This window comes from Cervus canadensis, chromosome Y (genome assembly GCF_019320065.1).
Source record: "Cervus canadensis isolate Bull #8, Minnesota chromosome Y, ASM1932006v1, whole genome shotgun sequence".
Lineage (NCBI taxonomy): Eukaryota > Metazoa > Chordata > Mammalia > Artiodactyla > Cervidae > Cervus > Cervus canadensis.
This window is the reverse complement of record NC_057420.1, coordinates 6,740,344-6,764,571: the sequence shown is the minus strand read 5'-3', so window position 1 is coordinate 6,764,571 and position 24,228 is coordinate 6,740,344. Positions and strand designations below refer to the sequence as shown.

General features: G+C 38.2%; 1 pseudogene; it reads right to left on the bottom strand.

Moving 5' to 3' along the window:
- Positions 1-19,049: 19,049 nt before the first annotated feature.
- LOC122436400 overlaps positions 19,050-24,228 on the bottom strand; it is an 82,609-nt pseudogene continuing 77,430 nt past the window's right edge.

Sequence of the window (24,228 nt, the reverse complement as noted above, 5' to 3'; positions counted from 1 at the left end):
TTTTTTGTTTGTTTGTTTGTTTGTTTGTTTGTTTTCATTTATTTTTATTAGTTGGAGGCTAATTACTTTACAATATTGTAGTGGGTTTTGTCATACATTGACATGAATCAGCCATGGATTTACATGTATTCCCCATCCTGATCCCCCCTCCCACCTCCCTCTCTACCCAGTCCCTCTGAGTCTTCCCAGTGCACCAGGCCTGAGCACTTGTCTCATGCATCCATCAGGTGGCCAAGTATTGGAGTTTTAGCTTCAACATCAGTCCTTCCAAGGAACACTCAGGACTGATCTCCTTTAGATTGGATCTCCTTGCAGTCCAAGGGACTCTCAAGAGTCTTCTCCAACAACACAGTTCAAAAGCATCAATTCTTCGGTGCTCAGTTTTCTTTATAGTCCAGTTCTCATATCCATACATGACTACTGGAAAAACCATAGCCTTGACTAGATTGACCTTTGTTGGCAAAGTAATGTCTCTCCTTAATATGCTTTCTAGGTAGGTCATAGCTTTTCTTCTAAGGAGCAAGCATCTTTTCATTTCATGGCTGCAGTCACCATCTGCAGTTATACTGGAGCCCCAAAAAATAAAGTCTGCTACTGTTTCCAATGTTTCCCTATCTATTTGCCATGAAGTGATGGGACTCGATGTCATGATTTTAGTTTTATGAATGTTGAGCTTTAAGCCAACTTTTTTCCACTCTCCTCTTTCACTTTCATCAAGAAGTTCTTTAGTTCTTCTTCACTTTCTGCCATGAGGGTGGTGTCATCTGCATATCTAAGGTTATTGGTATTTCTCTCAGAAATCTTGATTCCAGCTTGTGCTTCTTCCAGCCCAGCGTTTCTCATGATGCACTTTGCATATAAGTTAAATAAGCAGGGTGACAATAGACAGCCTTGATGTACTCCATTTCCTATTTGGAACCAGTCTATTGGTCCATGTTCAGTTCTAACTGTTACTTCCTGACCTGCACACAGATTTCTCAAAAGGCAGGTGAAGAGGTCTGGAATTCCCACCTCTTTCAGAATTTTCCAGTTCGTTGTGCTCCACACAGTTAATGGCTTTGGCATAGTCAATAAAGAAGAAATAGATGTTCCTCTGTCTTTACTAAAACCAGCTTGAACATCTGGAAGTTCACAGTTCATGTATTGTTGAAGCCTGACTTGGAGAATTTTGAGCTTTACTTTACTCGTGTGTGAGATGAGTGCAATTGTGCAGTAGTTTGAACATTCTTTGGCACTGCCTTTCTTTGGGATTTGAGTGAATACTGAAATTTTCCAGTTTTGTGATTACTGATGACTTTTCCAAATTTGCTGGCATATTGAGTGAAGCACTTTCACAGCATCATCTTTTAGGATTTGAAATAACTAAACTGGAATTCCATCACCTCCACTAGCTTTGTTCATAGTGATGCTTCCTAAGGCCCACTTGACTTCACATTCCAGGATGTCTAGCTCTAGGTGAGTGACCACATCATTGTGATCATCTGGGTCATGAAGATCTTTCTTGTACAGTTCTTCTGTGTATTTTTGCCACCTTTTCTTAATATTTCCTGTTTCTGTTAGGTCCATACAATTTCTATCCTTTATTGAGCCCATCTTTGCATAATATTCCCTTGGTATCTAATTTTCTTGAATAGATCTCTAGTCTTTCCCATTCTATTGTTTTCCTCTATTTCTTTGCACTGATCATTGGGGAAGGCTTTCTTATCTATCCTTTCTATTGTTTGGAACTCTGCATTCAAATTGATACATCTTTCCTTTTGTCCTTTGCTTTTTGCTCCTCTTCTTTTCACAGCTATTTGTAAGACCTCCTCAGAGAGCCATTTTGGCTCAGATCATGAACTCCTTATTGGTAAACTCAGACTTAAATTGAAGAAAATAGGGAAAACCACTAGACCATTCAGGTATGACGTAAATCAAATCCCTTATGATTATACAGTGGAAGTGAGAAACAGGTTTAAGGGACTAGATATGATAGACAGAGTGCCAGATGAACTATGGATGGAGGTTTGTGACATTGCACAGGAGACAAAGATCAAGACCATCCCAAGGAAAAAGAAAGACCTCCAGTATCAGATCCTAAATTTCACCTTCCAGTGAAATAATTGTGTATCCTTAGAGAAACTGTTAATACCATGGCTAGTGTAGGAAAAGTACTCATGAGCCTTGAATATCTTGTACCAAAAGCATCAAACTGTTTTTTAAAAAAATGATGTGGAGATAGCAATAGGACAGAGAAGGCAGCTTAAAATGTTTTCCACTGTCCAAGGCGGGAAATAGGTGAGCATCAAAGTAAATATTGACAGTGAGAGTTCACAATTAATTTAGTAAAATGATAGGTGATTAATCAAATAAATATAAATAATTAATAAACCTAAAGTTTGACGAACAAGAAAATATTTACACAATTTAAAATACAATAAATATGCTAATTGGAAGACAGAGGAGAGTAACTTTACATTAAAGGAGATTGACTACAACCGCTTCAGTCAAATGATCCAAGTGAACATCATTAATAATAAGGTGTTATGATATGAACACAATATCATTTCCTGTCATTTTCCTGTCAAAGATGTAAAACATGAAATTCATCATGAGCAAATACTGGATAAACCAACACTGAGGAGAATTCTAAAAAAATAATAATGGCATCTCATTTTGGCATCCAAGTAATACTGGCCTCACAGAATAAGTTAGGACATGTTCCTTTCCACTTCTATTGATATATTTAGAATGCAGGTATGGAGAACGGGGATGATTTTTGACTTAAATATTTGGGAGGATTCACCAGAGAGTCTATCTGGGTATAAGTGTGGTGGGGGTGGGGGTGGGGGTGGTTTTTATGAGTTTGGTTGTTTAAGAATTAAGTTTAACAGAAGTTTAAAAATTACCAATTCTATATCTTTGCTATTCTGATTTTTATTTTCTTCTTGAGTCAATTTCTGTTATTTGTGTATTTCTAGAAATTTGTCCATTTCATCTAAATTTTCTAATTTGTGCGATGGTAATTCCCTTACAATTATATTTATTCTTCTAAAGTTGCTAGAATGTTTTTTTTTCCTTTTTAATTCCTAATCTAAGTTATTTCCATCATCTTCATCCATTTGATCATTATCATTAAAGTTGAGTTAAATTATTGATCTTTCTAAATAAGCAATCTTTGATTTGTTGATTTCCTCTCCCCCCCTCCTTCTTCTCTATTTCATTTATTTAGCTTCATTATTTGCTGTTTACTAGGTCTGCTTAGGGCTTCCCCTGTGGCTCAGAGGGTAAAGTGTCAGCCTGCAATGCCGGAGGCTCGGGTTCGATCCCTGGGTCGGGAAGATCCCATGGAGAAAGAAATGGCAACCCACTCCAGTAATCTTGCCTGGAAAACCCCATGGACAGAGAAACCTGGTAGGCTACAGCCCATGGGATTTCAGAGTCAGACTGAGCGATTTCAATTTATTTCTTTCAGGTCTGCTTAGTTTGATTTTAGTTTGCTACATCACCTAACTTGGGTTTGTTGTGTTTTTGTTTATTTTCTTCTCAAAATACAGTTGGCCCTTGAACAAGAGGTCTGTGAACTGTGCAAGTACACTAATAGGAAGATTTTATTTTTCAATAGAAAATACTAGAGCACTACACAATCTGCAGCTGGATAAATATGCATAGGTAAAATCCTGAATGTGGTAGAACCATATAGATGGAGGGCTGACTAAAATTTACACGGAATTGCCACCTGCAGAAAATTTTGTTGCCCTAAGCCCCACATATTTAATGGGTCAACTGTTCAGTTCAGTTCAGTCCCTCAGTCGTGTCCGATTCTTTGCAACCCCATGAACCACAGCACACCAGGCCCCTCTGGCTATCATCAACTGTGCAGTCTGCCCAAATCCATGTACATTGAGTCGGTGATGGCATCAAACTATCTTATCCTATGTCATCCCCTTCTCCTCCTGCCCCCAATCCCTCCCAGAACCAGGGTCTTTTCCAATGAGTTAGCTCTTTGCATCAGGTGGCCAAAGAATTGGAGTTTCAGCTTCAACATCAGTCCTTCCAATGAACACCCAGGACTTATCTCCTTTAGGATAGACTAGGATAGGTTAGATCTCCTTGTTGTCCAAGCGACTCTCAAAAGTCTTTTACAACATCACAGTTCAAAAGCATTAATTCTTCAGAGCTCAGCTTTCTTTATAGGCCAACTCTCACATCCATATATGACCACTGGAAAAGCCATAGCCTAAACTAGATGGACTTTTGTTGACAAAGTAATGTCTCTGCTTTTTGATATGCTATCTAGATTTGTCATAACTTTCCTTCCAAGTAGTAAGGGTCTTTTAATTTCATGGCTGCAGTCAGCATCTGCAATGATTTTGGCACCCCAAAAAATAGCCAGCCACTGTTTCCACTCTTCCCCCATGTATTTACCATGAAGTGATGGGGCTGAATGTCATAACCTTAGTTTTCTGAATGTTGAGTTTTAAGCCAATTTTTTTTTCACTTTCTGCTTTCACTTTCATCAAGAGGCTCTTTAGTTCTTCACTTTCCGCCATAAGGGTGTTGCCATCTGCATATCTAAGGTTATTGATATTTCTCCCAGCAACCTTGATTCCTGGGTCAACTGTATTGGATACTATTTCTTGTGATTCTACTTTCACCCTTCAATCTTATAGGATTATGCTGCTTAATTTTCACATATCTGTCTGTTTCTCAAAATTATTTTGTATTATAACTTCATTATATCAAAGGATGTACTTTATATTATTTCAACCCTATAATGTTTATTTAGATTTGTCTTATTTCCTAGCATATAGGGTATCCTGGAAAATGTTCCATGAACTCTTAAGAAGAATGCATATCTTGCATTGAATAAATTGCTTTACAATATATGCTTGGTCCAGTTGGTATATATTATCAATCAAGTTCTATATTTCATAGTTGACTTTCTTCCTTGTCTTTATATATGTTATTGAAAATTGATTAGTAGAATCTAAAAATTATTATTGAATTGCCTATTTGTCTCCACAATTCTATCAGTTGTTTTCTTCCCATGGATTTTTAGGCTGTCTTGTGAGGTGCGTATATAAGTATTATCTTACTAAAACCTACCATGTTCATGGATTGGAAGAATCAATATAGTGAAAATGAGGATATGGCCCAAAGCAATCTATAGATCCAATGCAAACCCTATCAAACTACCAATGGTGATTTTCACAGAATGAAAGCAAATAATTTCACAATTTGTATGGCACAATTTGTATGAACAAACAAACCTGGAAATACGCAAAGCAATCTTGAGAAAGAAGAATGGAACTGTAGAAGAATCAACCTGCCTGACTTCAGCCTATACTACAAAGCTACAATCATCAAGAGAGTATGGTACTGGCACAGAGACAGACATATAGATCAATAAAACAAAATAGAAAGCCCAGAGATAAATCTACACACCTATGGACATCTTATCTTTAAAAATGAAGGGGAAAATATACAGTGAAGAAAAGACAATCTCTTTAACAAGTGGCACTTGGAAAACTGGGCAATCACCTGTAAAAGTATAAAACTAGAACACTTTCAGATTTTTGCATCACTGAGTATGGTGTTGGATGCATAGTTGTCATATACGGTTTTTTCATATCTAAATTCCTTCTTTCTATGCTTAATTGGTTGAGTTATTATTTTAAAGGGTGTAGAATATTAACAGATGGTTTTCTCTGCATCTGTTGATGTTATGTTATGATTTCTATCCTTCATTCTGTCAGTGTATTGTATAGCATTTATTGACATTTGTATAATGAAACATCATTGCATCCAAGGAGTGAATCTCATATTATCTTGATGTAGATTCTTTGAATGTGTTGTTAAATTTGTTTTGCCAATATTTTTGAGACTATCTGCATATAACTTCCCTAGGGATATTGATGTGTAATTTTGTTTTTCTTGTATTGGTTTCATCAGGTATTGTGCCAGAGTAAGGTTAGCCTCATGATGATTTGACATAATTCTCTTCTCTTCAATTCCTAGGAAGGTTTATCATTATTTTGGACTCAATCTCCTAACTAGATTTAAATCTATTCAAATGTTCTATTTCCTTATGATTCCAATCTTGGTAGATTTTTTGTTTGTAACACTATATCATTTTCTTCTAGGGTATTGCGTTTATGTGCATTTATTATTCATAGTGCGCTTCCTTGGTAACTCACCTGATTTAAAAAACAAAAACAAACAAACAAAAAAACTGGCCTGGAATGCAGGAAACCCTGATTCATTTAATTCCCATGTTGGTAAGATCCCCTGGAGGGGGATAGGCATCCCACTCCAGTATTGTTGGGCTTTCCTGGTGGCTCAGACAATAAAGAATTTGCCTGCAATGGGGGTGCCCTAATTTCAATCCCTGAGTTGGGAAGATCCCTGGAGGAGGGCATGGAAACCTACTCCAGTATTCCTGCCTGGAGGAGCTCTAGTGACAGAAGAGCCAGGTGGCCTGCAGTCTGTGGTGTCATAAAGATTTGGACATGACTAAGCAACTAGAACACATGCACTTTCCATCTTAGTCTAATATGGCACCTTTCATGTATGCATTATCAATTTTATTGGTTTTTTTTTTCAGGTTTTATTTATTTGCTCATCACTCTTCATTAGTCAGTCTAGGTAACAGTTTGTTCATTTTGTTTACTGTTTCAGAAACAAAAGAATGTTTAACTGAAGTGTCTATTGCTTTTCTAATCTCTATTTCTGTTCTGAACATGAACATTTTTATGTTCTCAGTCCTATCTGACATATGCAACCTCATGGGCTATAGAAGACCGCATCAGGCTCTTCTGTCCATGGAATTCTCCTAACAAGAATACTGGAGTTATTGTCATATGCTCCTCCAGGGGTTACATGTATGTCTTCTTTGAATAAATGTCTGTCCCACATGTCTAAAATACAAGCCAGAGAAGACCATCTGTATTCCTCCTGGACAATTTAAACTGGATCATGGAGCATCTAGGTACTGTAAACAGGATTCCTTACAAGTTCCTCTACCTCATGGATATGTTTTAATCATGGTCAGTACGTTTTCACATTGGACAGAAGGCTTCCCTTGCAAACAGGCTACTGCCTCTTCTGTGGCTAAAGTACTTTAGGAAAAGATTATCCCTATGTGGGGAACTCCTCTCAAACTGCATAATTATTGAGGTACCCATTTTACCTGTCAACTACTTTACATAGTTCTTCAATATTTTCACTGCACTCAGTACTGTCAGTCCTCTGACTTAGCCAAATGCACTAACAACAATTATTAAGACTCAGTTGGCAAAATTTGTAGAGGTCCTCAATTACCTTGGCCAAAGGTATTGCCATTGTCCCTTACAAATCACAGATAACACCCTTTTGAACTCATAAATATTTGTCTTTTGAGATAGGCACAGGAGAGCCACTTGGCTCCTGTCCCTTTTGACCCACAACTGATAAAAGAGGCATTCTGATATTTCAACACATTTTACAACCTGGTAATTTCCTCTACTAGAAGAAACACTTCCAGAAGGACCCTCTTTAACCTTTCTGGAAAGGCCTTAGTAGGTACTGCTAATGAATGTTTGTGTTACCGAGTTCGAGGGAATAGTCTCTTGGACACACATAAAACACCTAAAAGAAAGAATCAATCCTGACTGGATCTGCATATCATCTACTGATCTGAAAGTAAAGGTTGTCTGAAATTGAAGATAATACCTGATAAGATAGCTTTCCCAAGATATTCAGAGAAGGTGTTTTGAAAGTTTGTCTGCCAAACCTCTGAAGGTGGCTTTAGATGATTTCCAATGTCCATGATCTTGATAACATGAAATTTAGATAAAAAGTGCCTGAGAGTTTTCTCTCTTACCCCTCCTTGTTACTCTAATGTGACTTCAATATGCTTCCAAGCTGTGCAGCTTCACTCTACCATGTGATACTACATTAAGAAATTGCCTTCCTGGTACAGGTGGTGGGGAAGGGGGGGAAAGGAGCTGAAACTGGAAATCTGACTCAGTGATATTTTCAGAGAAGCATCTAAATCAAAAGGGAGAAATGTACAATTAATAAAAACAAACTTCCATTAAAATAGAGTTGGGAGGACAGAATGTAGAGCTCCCAGAGATGACAGGAGAGCCCAACAGGGAGAAGAAAGTCTTCTTCTTCTTGCCTGGCAAGAGCTCAGACAATGAGAAACTGTCAGGGATCAGCCAATGAAAAGCCACCATGCTTCAAACCCTTAACTTCCCATGCACAGATTGCTTACTGTTGCCTTTGTAATTTCCTCTTTCTTTAAAACCGTTATCTTCTCCTTGTTAGTGAGACTTGCATGCAGCTCACCATGGTTGCAGACCTTGGAATGGAAATTTTTGTTAATCTGGAATAGACTCATTTTGTTGGAGCAATATGTGACAATCTGTTTTAAGTCAAAACAATTGTAACACTAGTTGGGATAAATCTCCATGTTTGGTGTCCTTTCAGTACTATTATAAAAGACTGGCAACCTTCCTCTGTCCCTCTGAATAAAAACAAAAACTAAACAAAAACCACAGCATGTTTCTTTGAGAAGATCTTTAAATCATGCAGTTATCATCTGGCCTCAAGTTACACAAAATGCATGTGATACAAAGAAGGCACTCCAGGGCTTAGAATAGGACAATGGATTTGTAAGAGAATATTGAGAGAGTGCCCTTAAAATGCTGCGAATATCCCCATACAAAGAATAGGGATGGAAAGTGGGTCTTCTCCTCACATCCACTCCAGCAAGCAAGAGGGTGTTCAAGACTCCTACCTAGAACTTCAACTGTGCCTTTTCTCTACTATTAACCAGGGGGTATCGTGATGTGGTGGCAGTAGCCTAAGGAAGAGTGTATTTGTCCCACTCTCTGGCTCTGGACCTGCGTAGGACCCAGCCCCACCCCTAGAGACATCATCATCACCATCACCTCAGTAACTATAGCTTGGTCTGTGTCCTGTTGTCACAGGAAAGACCTCAGGCCTCTGGAGTCTCAGAATAAAGCCAGAGAACCCTTGGCCCTAATTCATAAACCTTCCAGTGTAAGGATCCTGCCTCCAGCCAGATCGCCCTTTCCCTTCTTCCCACCCATCACCCCACTCCCCCACTGCCCCCTTACAAACTCACAGGGAGTACTTTGCCTCGGACTCTCTGAAAAAGTAGAGTAAGGATGGCAATATGAGTTAGGCAGGAGTGAAGGTGACCACTTTCTTCTCGCATCCCTCAAGCCACGTGGGGACTACCTGGTGTCCTTGGGAGACAGATATCCACCCCAAACCCAAGATTCAGGCAACCTGAGCAAGGATGACATCCCCAAGTCCACTGTCTCTGGTGCCAAGAAAATGTGCTTTAAAAGTTCATCACTAAAAGGGTGTAAGTGTCCATCAAGTGGTTGAATATAGGCACGATCCACAGGAAGATGGATTCTTTCACCAGACGACCATCACCCAGAATAACCCCAGCAAATTCCAATGCAGCATGGGGGAGAGTCAGATGGTGGAGTTCGATATGGTGCAGGGTAAGTGGGGCAGCAAGGCCACAAACATAACCCAGCCAGTGGGTTATCCTCTGTGAAAGGAAGTCAGAGGCGCTACTCTGACTAGCACCTCTGCATGCACCTCCTTGTGCCACCACCACGCAGTCCCAAGCAAACGAGGATTACTTTAATAAACACGAGGTCAGCAGTGGCGGCTTCACCACGGCCTAGGGCCTCAGATCTCTTCTGCCTGGGTACCCTGAAGACCAATGACTGAGATGCTCCCCACACTGCTACAGATCCCAAGCTGTGACCTGTCACCCACGATCCTGGCTAACATCAGTGGCCTTAAATCCCATCACCAGCCTGAGTCTACCCCCACCTCAAGGCAACAGGGCCACCTTCAGCGAGATAGGGGACCCAACTACCTGCTGAGTTGTCCTAGGCGCCAAGGCACCACTCCTGATTCAAGACACTCACCAGGTATCTCTGAGGAGCCAGAGGCAGAGCACAGGTAGAGTGGGTGCAACTATAGCAGCTATCCACAACAGAGGCACCCTCTGTGCTAGGGATCCTGCAACCACAATAATGCACAGCGCAGCCCTCAGCAACTACCTTGCACCCAGAGCCAGGATTCCAAGGGAAGAGAGGGAAAGATCAAAAAAGCTCCATTGAAATACTTGTTTCTCATGCTGTGGCCAAGAAGAATGACACACCTGAGGATGAGAAATTCTCAGAACCCCTGAGGAGGTCATGGATACACTGTAAACCACCTGGGTTGATTAACAGCTAGGTGCCCTCCCCAAGGACTCCTTGACCTGGACTACACGTAATGTTCCAAAGAGATGATGCCCTTTGTTGCAGTTCAGCCTAAACATCCACACTGACTGAGATATAAGCCCTTCAAAAAATAGATGTCCTTTACCCAAGGTGAGAGGCAAAATTACAAGACCTATGTACTTTTAAATTCCCTCATACCATATGCCTTGGTCATTTCTGTACACACACACACAGACACACACAGAGAGACACACTAACACACGTCACTGAATCTATTCTTTTTTGAAGATATGACCAGAGGAACACAGCTATTATTCTACATCTCCAGGTGAAATATGTGAAGTTATTTTTAAAATTGTTTTTTTTTTTAAATATATAATACAAAAGTGAATATAATCTCATGCAGAAAATGATCTGACATTGATGTTGTGATAGTACTCATCTGAGTGGTCATTTTCTCAATAAAACATTTCATGTTGCTTTCATCTGTTATCACTGTTGTCTGAAAAATTTTAAAGCCCACTAAACCATAATTGTATCAATACATTCCTTTCAATTGTTTTTAGAATGTTATAGCAAAAATCATACATACTGTTCTCTTTAAAAATCATTAATTTAAGACTAATTCTGGACTTACAGGTGGAACATCTCAGGGAATCCTAAGGTGTAAAATTTAATAATAATAAAAGGAAGCACCCTAATCTCTTTTATTTTCATTCACTTCCCCTTCCCTGGAATTGCACCCAGAAATTGGTAGGGTGAGCCCAACTACCACACTTAATGTTTAGGTAGTACTCTATGAGGCAGAAAGAAGAAAAACTGAGCAAAACATCATGGCAAGTAAAAAAAAAGAAAACAAAAAAAAGCTTTCTGCAAGCAGAATTCTGCTCTTTTGTGTTTTTCTTCCTTCTAATTGACAAGACTTAATGCCATTTAAGAATATTTAAGAAATGGACATGAGGGGATGGGATGGTAGAAAATGAAGAGATGCTCATCAAAGAATACATACCTTCAATGTTAAGAAGGGTAAGTTCCAAGGACCTAATGTACAGCATGGAGATTATAGTTAAAAGTACTGTATTGTATTCTTGAAAGTTGCTAGAGCATGAGTGTTCTCACTGTGATAACCATAACAAAATGCTAATTATGTAAGGTTAACGAAATTAACCTTATTGCTGAAGACATTTTCAATATATACTTGTATAAAAATTATCATGTTGCATGCCTTAAAGTCAAACTATATCTCAGTAAATCTAAGGGAAAAAACTGAAGAAAAAAGTGACCATATGAGGAGGTGTAATTTTTGTTGTGCATACCTGTGGGGCAGAAGATAATCACTGAGTCCTTTGTCCATGACCTCTGGGGTGCATGGGCTCACTAACTGTGATTCCTGGGCTTTAGTGCACAAATTCAATATATGTGATAATTAGATTTAGTTGCTCCATAGCATGTGGAATCCTCCAGGACCACGGGTTGAACTCACATCTACATTGACAGGGAGATTCTTTCCCATTCAGCCTCCAGGGAAATTCTGGAGTTACTTTCTTAATTTCTCTTTCATAATTTTCACTGTGAGCATTACTACCAGTTGCCAGGCCTAGTTTCTGATTCCACACCCTGGACACAAATTTCACAGGTCCATCTCAGGCTGGGATAAGGTATTAAATGTAGAGATTTGTTGGGGGAAGCACTTTTACTTTTCTTTCCAGGAAAGCCAAATGAACAGCCCCCAAGCAGGGGAGTCTGAACATTTCTTTTGTCACTGTCTCCTGGAAACTTCAGTATCACATACAGAACAATAAGGAGAAAAAACTAGTGTGACTAGTGTGACTAGGAGAAAAAACTACTCCTACACCAGCCATGTTCTGGCAGATTGTGTTGAATTCCAAAGTGCTTTCTGTAGGGCACCTGTCCTGGGAGCTTTTCAGCTTCACCTCTCAGACAAGAAAACAGAAAGGTATAAAAAGAGAAGACACATATAGACAAGAAAAAGAATCACTTCAGGGACCAAATGGTGACAAAGGGGAATTGGCTCCTGCTGTGCTGGTATGCCCTGGCACCTGTAGACTGAGAACCAGGCAGGGTTGGGCCCCTGGTGATGTAACAGAGAGCTTTGCCATAGCCAGAACCCATCTGGCCACCATGTTGACTTCAGGGCAGAGGAAAGAAGGCTTATAGGGGTTAACTGGGGGTAAGGTTTAAAGGGAAGCAGTGACATTTCCAGTAGACAATTGAAAAAGAGGTATAGGGGGACAGAATGTCATCCCTTGCCAGCATGTTCTTTCTGAATCTGGTGCTCTCCTGGGAGGATGGGTCACTTTTCTAGTTTTAGATTTCCATTTGTTGAATTCAGGCACTATAGAGAGCAGGGAAGACATGTGGGCTTGTGTCTCTGTGAAACTGAGAGCCAAGTGTAAAGAAGGGTATTAAACAAGAGGTCACAAACCAAAAGACACTGATGTGTTTTGTGAGGTATACAGTGTTCCTAAAAGTAATTGTATTCAGTCCTAAGTCCTGTCTGACTCTTTGCAACCCCATGAACTGTAGGCTGCCAGGCTCCTCTGTCAATGGGTTTTGGCAGGCAAGAATACTGGGGAGGGATGCCATTTCCTTCTCTCTATGCTTAGAGGACTTTTCAGGGGAGTGAAACAATGCTGTATGAAATTATGGTGAATATATGACTACATACTTTTCAAAATCCATAAAACCTTACATGAAAAAATGAATCAATTTGACTTCAAAATGGAATGCAAGATTTGAATAAGCAATATAATTAAATTACAAATGTGTGAAACCACCACACTAAGATCCCCTGATTTACGAATCTTTGGCAATGATGGATTTTCAAGACTAAAAGCAAAAAAGAAAAGTATTGACTTTAGTTGACAGTGTTTTGCTTGTAGGTGCACAAGCCAACAATCTTCATACTGTTATACATGTATACTTGCATCAAACAATTAATTAGATGGCACATGAGTATACCAGCATATATGTCTTTGTTATTCTGGCTGAAAGATTAAAAAAAAAATGATACTTCCAAAATCTGAAAGAAACAATGACATAGAAGGAAGCATAGATCTTGGTTCCCAATACTGCCTTTCAATAAAAGAAACCAGGATTCTTGGAGAAATGACTGACTGTAGGGCTCATAGAGGAAATAGAGAAGAGGAGTGTGAAGGATCTTATTGTGTCAAGAAGGAACTACTATGGGAAAAAAGGACCCACAGTAATGGACTTACATCAAAGCAGACAGGAATGAGCTTCCAAGGGCAAAAACTGTAACAAGATGGGCAACATAATAACTGAAGTAAGTCATCTTTTGGGGTTATACCCCAAAGTATAAAATAAATATCTATGAGTTCATATTGATATAAATAAATGATTGATAGGATGACAATAAACCAATTTCTCATACAGATAGATTTCAGGTAAATAGTATAAGTAATTTGGCTCTCTCAGGGTGATAGTCTAACCCCTATAATTTAAGAGTGAATTACACGGAGAGGATTACTTCCCCAAAATTACAAGAATATGGAGAAGGAGAAAAGAGCAACTTCATGGTGGAATAAGCTGACAAACTGCTTCAGCTAGGTGGCCAAGTTCAACATTAAGTGGGATAACGTATGTTGATAGTATCACATAATGAGAAGGACACTCCACTTCTGCAATCTTCCTCCTCAAAAATCAATAGCATCAGGATAATAGGAAAGCCTTCAGACAAATACAAGTTGAGGACCATTTTATAAAATACCTGACCAGAACTTCTTAAACTATCAAGACCGTAAAAATAAGGGAAATCTGAGAAATCATGAGATCCAAGAAGAGCCTAAAAAGACATGCTACTAAATGCAATGTGGGATCTGGGATGAGTTCCTGGAATAGAAAAAAAGTGAGGAAAAACAAAACAAACAAAAATCTAAGAGCATCTTAGTAGGAAAAATCTTAGAAATAAAGTAGGTGCTCTACTTAACTATATTATGATGAATTGGAAATTTCTAATATATGTGAACTCTTTGCTTTTGTGTACATCTAAAAATGACCACACACGTAGAGCCAGAAATACTGGGATGTGAAGTCAAGCAGGCCTTAGGAAGCATCACTATGAACAAAGTTAGCGAAGGTGATGGAATTCCAGTTAAGCTATTTCAAACCCTAAAATATGATGCTGTGAAAGTGTTTCACTCAATGTGTCAGCAGATTTGGAAAACCCAGCAGTGGCTACAGGACTGGAAAAGATCTGTTTTCATTCCAATCCCAAAGAACATTCAAACTATCACACAGTTGCACCCATCTCACACACTAGTAAATTAATGCTCAAAATTCTCCAAGCCAGGCTTCAGCATACATGAACTGTGAACAACCAGATGTTCAAGCTGGTTTTAGAAAAGGCAGAGGGATAAGAGATCAAATTGCCAACATCTGCTGGATCACTGAAAAAGCAAGAGTTCCAGAAAAACATCTATTTCTTCTTTATTGAGTATGCCAAAGTCTTTGACTTTGTGGATCACAATGAGCTGTGGAAAATTCTGAAAGAGGTGGGAATACCAGACCACCTGACCTGCCTCTTGAGAAACCTATAAGCAGGTTAGAAAACAACAGTTAGAACTGGACATGGAACAACAGGCTGGAAATAGGAAAGACTTCAAAATAGGAAAAGGAGTATGTCAAGGTGTTCTATTGTCACCCTGCTTATTTAACTTATACGTAGAGTACATCATGAGAAATGCTGAGCTGGAAGAAGCACAAGCTGGAATCAAGATTGCCAGGAGAAATATTAATAACCTCAGATATGCAGATGACACCACCCTTGTGGCAGAAAGTGAAGAAGAACAAAAGAGCCTTTTGATGAAAGTGAGAGGAGAGTGAAAATTTTGGCTTAAAGCTCAACTTTCAGAAAACTAAGATCATGTCCTCCAGTCCCATCACATCATGGCAAATAGATGGGGTGACAGCAGAATCAGTGGCTGACTTTATTTGGGGGGGCTCCAAAATCACTGCAGATGGTGAATGCAGCCATGAAATTAAAAGACACTTACTCCTTGGAAGGAAAGTTACAACTAACCTGGACAGCACATAAAAAAGCTGAGACACTGCTTTGCCAACAAACGTCCATCTAGTCAAGGCTATGGTTTGTCCAGTAGCCATGTATGGATATTAGAGTTGGAGTATAAAGCAAGCTGAGTGCCAAAGAATTGTTGAAGCTGAAACTGCTATATTTTGGCCACCACATGCGGAGAGCTGGCTCATTGGAAAAGACCCTGAAGCTGGGAGGGACTGGGGGCAGGAGGAGAGGGGAATGAGAGGAAGAGGTGCCTGGATGGCATCACCGACACGATGGACATGGGTTTGGGTGGACTCTGGGAGTTGGTGATGGAGAGGGGGGCCTGGAATGCTGTGGTTCATGGGGCTGCAAAGAGTGGAACATGGCTGAGCGACTGAACTGAACTGAGGTCAGCGCTGCGTATTGTCACCCTGCTTATTTAAACTATATGCAGGGTTCAGTTCAGTTCAAAATCTCAGTCATGTCCAACTCTTTGCAACCCCATGGACTGCAGCATGCCAGGCTTCCTTGTCCATCAACAACTCTGAGAGCTTACTCAAAATCATGTCCATGGAGTCAGTGATGCCACACAACCATTTCACCCTCTATCGTCTCCTTTACCCACCTTCAACCTTTCCCAGCCCCAGGGCTTATCATATATGCAGGGTACATCATGTGAAACTCCATGCTGAATGAAGCACAAGCTGGAATCAAAACAGCTGTAAGAAATATCAATAACTTTGAATATGCAAATGACACCACCCTTATGACAGAAAGTGAAGAGGAAACAAAGAGCTGCTTGATGAAAGAGAAAGACAAGAGTGAAAAAGTTGGCTTAAAACTCAACATTCAAAAAATGAAGATCATAGCATCCAGTCCCATCACTTCAAGACAAATAGACAGAGGAACAATGAAATATTGACAAACTTAATTTCTGTGGCTCCAAATTCACTGTAGATGGTGACTGTATCCATTAAATTAAATGATGCTTGATCCTTGGAAGAAAAGCTATGACAAATCTAGACAGCATATTAAAAAGCAGAGACATTACTTTGACAACAAAGGTCCATATAGTCAAAGCCATGGTCTGTCCAGTAGTCATGTATGGATGTGAGATTTGGACTATAAAGAAAGCTGAGTGCTGAAGAACTGGTTTTGAACTGTGGTGTTGGAGAAGACTCTTGAGATTCCTTTGGACTGCAAGAAAACCAGGCCAGTTAATCCTAAGGGAAATTGATCCTGAATGCCATCCAACCATCTCATCCTCTGTCATCCCCTTCTCCTCTCACCTTCAAACTTACCCAGCATCAGGGTCTTTTCCAGTGAGTCAGTTCTTCGCATCAGGTGACCAAAGTATTGAAATTTCAGATTCAGTATGAGTCCTTACAATGAATACTCAGGACTGAATTCCTTTAGGATTGACTGGTTTGTTCTCCTTGCAGTAAAAGGGACTCTCCAGGGTCTTCTCCATTACCACGATTCAAAACTATCAATTCTTCAGTGCTCAGCTTTCTTTATAATTCAACTCTCATATCCATATATGACTGCTAGAAAATCCACACCTTTGACTAGACAGACCCTTGTTGGCAAAGTAGTGTCTCTGTTTTTTAATATGCTGTTTAAGTTGATCATAGTTTTCCTCGAAGGGAGCAAGTGTCTTTTAATTTCATGGCTGCGGTCATCATCTGCAGTGATTTTGGAACCCAAAAAGATAAAGTTTCTCACAGTCTGCACTGTTTCCCATCTATTTTCCATGACATGATGGGACTGGATGCCAACTCTTTCACTCGTCTCTTTCACTTTCATCAAGAGGCTCTTTAGTTCTTCACTTTCTGCCATAAGGGTGGTGTCATCTGCATATCTGAGGTTATTGATATTTCTCCTGACAGTCTTGATTCCAGTTTATGTTTCCTCCAGCCCAGCATTTCTCATGATGTATGCTGCATATAAGTTAAATAAGCATGGTGTTTAGGTGGTGCTTATTACATACAGCTGAAATACTTTTCCTTTACCTTTTATAGTTGCTTTTCAAAATTTTTGTCCTTCTATAAAAAACTGAGTTATACCTTAAAATTTGCCTTCTCTTATCCACATACAGTAAAATCCCATTTCCACTTTTACCTGCTTATCCTGATCTCCTTCCTATCTACCCAAGCCCTGACAATCAGTACATCACTTCCAAGATCACACTGTTACCTAAATGAACAAATATGCTTTGTGTTTTTAATTTCTGCTTTATTTTCTTCACTAGAGTAGCTGAAAAGCCAATGGCAACTAATTCTAATTTGTGCATGCTCAAACTATTTTTTGATAGAGCCACAGTAAGCAAAATTTAGACATTTAGATTTTTCCAGTTTGCAGGTACTGAATGATAAAACAGAAACTTGAGGCAAAATGTTCCTGGAACACAACAGTCCTTTGAAGTTCTGTGACCAAGTGTTCCTCTTATTCTTTAGAACTTAAGAGCCTCTTGATGACAGTGAAAGGCGAGAGTGAAAAAGCTGGCTTGAAACTTTTCATTCAAAAATCTAAGATTATGGCATTCAGTCCCATCAGAGATGGAGAAAAGTGGAAACAGTGTCAGACTTTTCTTAGGTTCCAAAATCCCTGCAAATGGTGATTGCAGCCATGAAATTAAGATGTCTGCTCCTTAAAATAAAAGCTATGACAAACTTAGACAGCATGTTAAAAAGGACAGACAGCACTTTAACAACAAAGGTCCATGTAGTTAAAGCTATGGTATATCTAGTAATCATGTCTGGATGTGAGAGTTAGACCATAAAGAAGGCTGAGTGCAAAATAACTGATACTTTTGAACTATGCTGCTGGAGAAGATTTTTAAGAGTTCCTTGGAGAGCAAGGGGTGTCAACACTGTGATCCTAAAAATCCACCCTCAATATTCATTGGGAAGACTGATGCTGAAATTGAAGCTCCAATACTTGGGACACCTGATGCAAACAGACTCATTGGAAAAGACCCTGATTTGTGAAAGATTGAGGACAGGAGGAGAAAAGGGCAGGAGAGGATGAGATGGTTACACAGCACCATGATTTGAAGAAAATCCAGGAGATGGAGAAGGAAAGGAGAGCCTGGCATGCTGCCATCCATGTGGTTACAAAGTTGGACACAATTTAGCAAGGGAAGAACAACACTGTGATTAATCCAGTGGGATAACCCACAAATAAATTATGTTTATAGTGCTTTAATAAACATAATGTATTAATACTACAGAAACATATTAATACTATCATAGTACACAAATCAACCAGTGTGATGTGCCACATTAAGTTTGTAATTAGCTGTTTTGTTTAGATGCCATTTTAATTTCAATTATATACAACAGTATATACATTGACATTAGTATATGCTATCTATAAATGAGCAAAAATTTCTCAAACATCTGCTCAATTTTGATGACCTCTGACTGTCACTGGTGCTTTGTATGGGTAAAAAAAAAAAAAAAAAAAAAAAATCTCAGTGAATAAAGATCTGTTCTAATTTGTTTGTTGTTAAAAGAAAAACATTTCATGTAAAACAAACATTTTAAATAAATCTCTGTACATTTAAAAGTAAATCTAATTTCATAAAATCTTAAAAAAAAAAAAAAACAAGCTTGTTCATTTTCCAAATGAAGTCTCAGATAAAGCAGATATATATTTTCATTTGTAATAATGTCCCCTTCTTTACAGAAATGGCTACACTTAAACAACTACAAACAGGATTAACAAAACAGTACACTTTGTATACAGTGAAACTATATTGCTCAGTGGTCCTCCAGGGCCATATCACTGGGATTTAACCATTGCATTGATGAGCCGAGGAGAGTTTGAAGTTCATTAGTGAATGCAACCAAATGTAGTAGCTCTTCACTTTCAGGATTAAAGGCTTCCAGGTCTTTGGAGCAAGAGAACAAGAAACTCGCAGAAATTTGCTGATAAAACTCTGACTCTACTACTGAAACAATTTCCATATTTGGAAAACTGCAGCAGAATACACACAATGACATTTTCAATTTTTTAAGCACATCTGAAAGCAATAACCAGTTTCATGGCCTACAGAAGAAAAAAGGTAGTGTTTCAAGTCTGGCAAATGTTACTGATTATTATCCTGAATAAACCAGTCTACAGCCGTAACAAGAGCCAGCTGCTTTCACTTTCACACCAGGCCATTTTTAAGCATCCCCATAGTGTGCTGTTTTGAAGACAAAAGAAAGTATTTACTTCTAATATAACTCTGATGTTATCTGATCTTAACAGAACCTGTAGAGAACATCTGTTTTTAGACAGCAGAACATATCTTATTGAGATTCCTTAAAGGCACTCTTCATTGCTCTCCCTGCTAATATAAATAGGTTAATTCCTATTCACTCAGCTCTGATTACAACTCAAAGTTCTAATTCTCAATGTGTTCCAATATATTCACTGGGGATGTCTGTACCGTAACCCAAGAGCACTAATTATTTTGATCCTCTTCCCCTCACAACAGAACACATTTTGAAATACACATTACACTGAAGTTCTTATATATTTCCACCTAAACTTTCATCTTTTGGGGGATTGATGATTTTCAGAAGCAAATTATGACATTTCTTATGTGCACACTGCAATTCAACATTATGATTTCTGTTACTACAAAATTTCATTCATCACATGTCATTTTATCTACTAATTACTTTTGTTAACACTGCATAGGATTGTTTTTTTGTTTTTGTTTTTTTTTCTTTTTCTTTTTTTTTTCTGCTGGGAACAGAGGATTGGTTTTTTATGGGGATATGCTATATAAAATCCCTAACAGCCATGAAAATATGACTGCTCTAATTCTACATGAAAAATGAGACTTCCCCACAAGAAAATACTGGAAGATATTTTTCAGCCACATGATATAAATCCTTACCTCTGAGCAACACACACTTGGATGTTATAACAAGGTAAGAAAGGACTATCTGAAAATTCAAATTCAAATACATCGCCGACAATCCTATCCTCATCATCTTGGTCCTCCACTCCTGGAGGATTTGCCAAAACATTAAATCCAGCCTTAATAAGGTGGTCAGTTAGCTCTATCAGAATTTCAGCTGTCAATAATTAAATAGTTCTAAATAAAAACATAATTTCCTAATGATCCCTGCTTACAGGACCTGACCCATCATCCTCTCACCAGAAGTGAGATAAATGTTCTATATCTCATTTACTTCCCAATGAACTAAAAAAGAAAAATGTTTCTTACCACATACAGAGCTACCATAGAATTCCCAAGGATGACTGAGCGCATCATCACTGTGACCCTGTAGCACCTTTAAATAATCTAGAGAGGGGGAAAAGTAAATAGATAAAGAAAGAAATAAAATGGTAAATGATTTAGGCAGAATTGCGGGATATGTAACAAACAAAAAATAAGTTGCAATTTTATTAACTAGGGCTTCCCTGGTGGCTTAGAGTATAAAAGATCTGCCTGCAAAGAGGGAGACTTGGGTTTGATCCCTGGGTCAGGAGGATCCCCTGGAGAGGAAATGGCAACCCACTCCAGTACTCTTGCCTGGAAAATCCCATGGACAGAGAAGCCTGGGAGGCTACAGTCCATGGGGTTGCAAAGAGTCAGAAATGACTGAGTGACTTAATTTTATTAACTAACAATAATTCAAAAAGAACTAAAACAATTCACAGCACTAAAGAATAGTCATGTATAAACTTAAAAACAAACGGACAAATATTTTTGCACTAAAAACTATAAAACTCTGCTGAAAGAAATCTAAGAAGACTCAGATAAATGAAGAGATTCCAGATCCACAGACTAAACAGACTTTATTGTTAAAAATGTCCATATTACTCAAAACAATATATAAACCCATGGCAATTTTTCTCAAAGTCCTAGCCTTTTGTCTTTTTTTTTTTTTTGGTAAAAATAGAAAAATCTATACTAAAATTCACAAAGGGATTCTGAATTCCTATGCAATCCTGAAAAAGAACAAAGTTGGTGGCCTCACTTTCTCATTTCAATACATAACACAAAACAGTATAATACTGGCATAAAGACAGAAATAAACACACAGGTGCATTTGTGCTAAGTTCCTTCAGTCATGCCTGACTCTTTGTGACCCAACGGACTAGCCCATCAGTCTCCTCTGTCCATGGAATTCTCCAAGCAAAATACTGGAGTGGGATGCCTTGACTTCCTCCAGTGGATCTTTCTGACCCAGGGATTAAACCCATGTCTCTTAGTTCTATGGCAATGGTAAATGGATTCTTTACCACTAGCACCAGCTGGGAAGCTCTGTTAAGTACACTGTTAAATAATACACAATACTTAAAAATATACTGTTAAATAATCTTTCACAAGAGTGCAAAGGCAACACGTGGAGAAAAACAGAATCTTCAAAAAATAATGCTGGGAAAATTCCTGGAACCTAGTGGTTTTGATTTTATGATTTACTACCATACACAGGTTAAATCCCTGGTCTGGAGACATATTCCAGAACCACAGGGTATGGTCAAAATAAAAACAAACAAAACAAATTATGTTGGAAAAACAGTATACAGGCAGGAAATACAACATATTATAAGAGATTACAAGAAGCAAATATAGGTCAATAAAATGGCTAACTTGGAAGAAGTGGGCGAATTCTTGAAAAAGTATAACCTTCTGAAACTGCACCAGGAAGAAATAAAAAATCTTAACAGATTCATCACAAGCACAGAAAGTGAAACTATCAATAATCTTCCAACAAACAAAAAACCCAGGACCAGATGTCTTCACAGGTGAATTCTTCCAAAAATTGAGAGAAGAGCTAACACCTATTCTACTCAAACTCCTCCAGAAAATTGCAGAGGAAGGTAAACTCTCAAACTCATTCTATGATGCCATCATACCCTAATACCAAAATCAGGCAAAGATGTCACAAAAAAGGGAAATTGTAGGTCAATATCACTGATGAAGATAAGTGCAAAAATCCTCAAAAAAAAAAAAAAATTCTAGCCAACAGATTCCAACAACATACTAAAAAGATCAAATATCATGACCATGTTGGCTTTATCCCAGGGAGGCAAAGATTCTTCAGTGCTAGCAAACCAACCAATGTGATACACCATATTAAAAAATTGAAAGGTAAAAATCATATGATTATCTCAATAGATACAGAGAAGGCCGTGAAAAAAATTCAACACCCATTTATGATGAAAATTCTTCAGAAAGCAGGCATAGAAAGAACATGTCACAACATAATAAAAGTCATATACAACAAATCCACAGCAAACATTATCCTCAATGGGGAAAATTCAAAGCATTTCCTCTAAAAACAGGAACAAAACAACAGTGCCAGCTCTCACCACTACTATTTAACATAGTTTTGGAAGTCCTAGTCACAAGCAATCACAGAACAAAACGAAATAAAAGGAATGCAGATTGGAAAAGAAGTAAAACGCTCATTGTTTGCAGATGACATGATCCTCTACTGAGAAAACCATAAAGATACCACCAGAAAATTACTATAGCTAGCCAGTGAATATGGTAAAGTTGCATATTATAAAATTAACACACAGAAATCCCTTGAATTCCTATACACTAACAATGAAAAAATAGAGAAATTAAGGAAACTACCGCATTTACCACTGCAACAAAAAGAATAAAATACTTAGGATATATTTGCCAAAAGAAACCAAACACCTATATATATATAAGTATAGAACACTGATGAAAGAAATCAAAGATGACACAAGCATTTGGAGAAATATGCCATGTTCATAAATCAGAAGTATCGATATAGTGAAAATGAGTATACTACCCCAAGCAATCTCCACATTCAACACAATCCCTATCAAACCACCAATGGTATTTTTCATAGAACTAGAACAAATAATTTCACAATTTCTATGGAAACACAAAAAAACTGGAATAGCCAAAGCCATCTTGAGAAAGAAGAATAGAACTGGAGGAATCAATCTTCCTGGCTTTAAACTATACTACAAAGCAACAGTCATCAAGACATTATGGTACTGTTCCAAAGACAGAAATATAGACCAGTGGAACAAACAGAAAGCCCAGAGATAAATCCACACACCTATGGACACATTATCTTTGACAAAGACAAAAATATACAATGGAGAAAAGACAGTCTCTTTCACAAGTGGTGCTGGGAAAACTGGTCAACCATATGTAAAAGAATGAAACTAGGATACTTTATAATACCATACACAAAAATAAAACAAAAATGGATTAAAGATCTAAATTTGAGACAAGAAACTGTAAAACTCTTAGAAGAAAACATAGGCAGAACACTCTCTGACATAAATCATAGCAAGATCCTCTATGACCCACCTCTCAGAGTAATGGAAATAGAAACAAAAATAGACAAATGGGTCCTAATTCAACTTAAAATCTTTTGCACAATAAAGGAAATCACAAACAAGGTTAAAAGGCAATCTTCAGAATGGGACAAATTAATAGCAAATGAAACAATTGACAAAGGATTAATTTCCAAAATACATAAGCAGCTAATGCAGCTCAACATTAGAAAAATAAATAACCCAATCCAAAGTGGACCAAAGAACTAAACAGACATTTCCCCAAAGAAGACATAAGGAGGTCTAATAAACACATGAAAAGATACTCAACATCACTCATTATCAGAGAAATGCAAATCAAAACCAAAATGAGGTATGATGAGTCACATGTCTGTCAGAAAGGCTACTATCAAAAAGTCTACAAAAATAAAAGCTGGAAAGGGTTTACAGAAAAGAGAACACTCTTACACTGTTGGTTGAAATGCAAACTAATTAATTAAAATAAATATTAATATCCTATTAAAATAAATTAATTTTTAAAAAGAATTATTTTTGGATATTCTAATCCTGATATTATCGTTTCAGTTCAGTTCAGTTCAGTCACTAGTCGTGTCCAACTCCCTGTGACCCTATGAATCGCAGCACACCAGGCCTCCCTGTCCATCC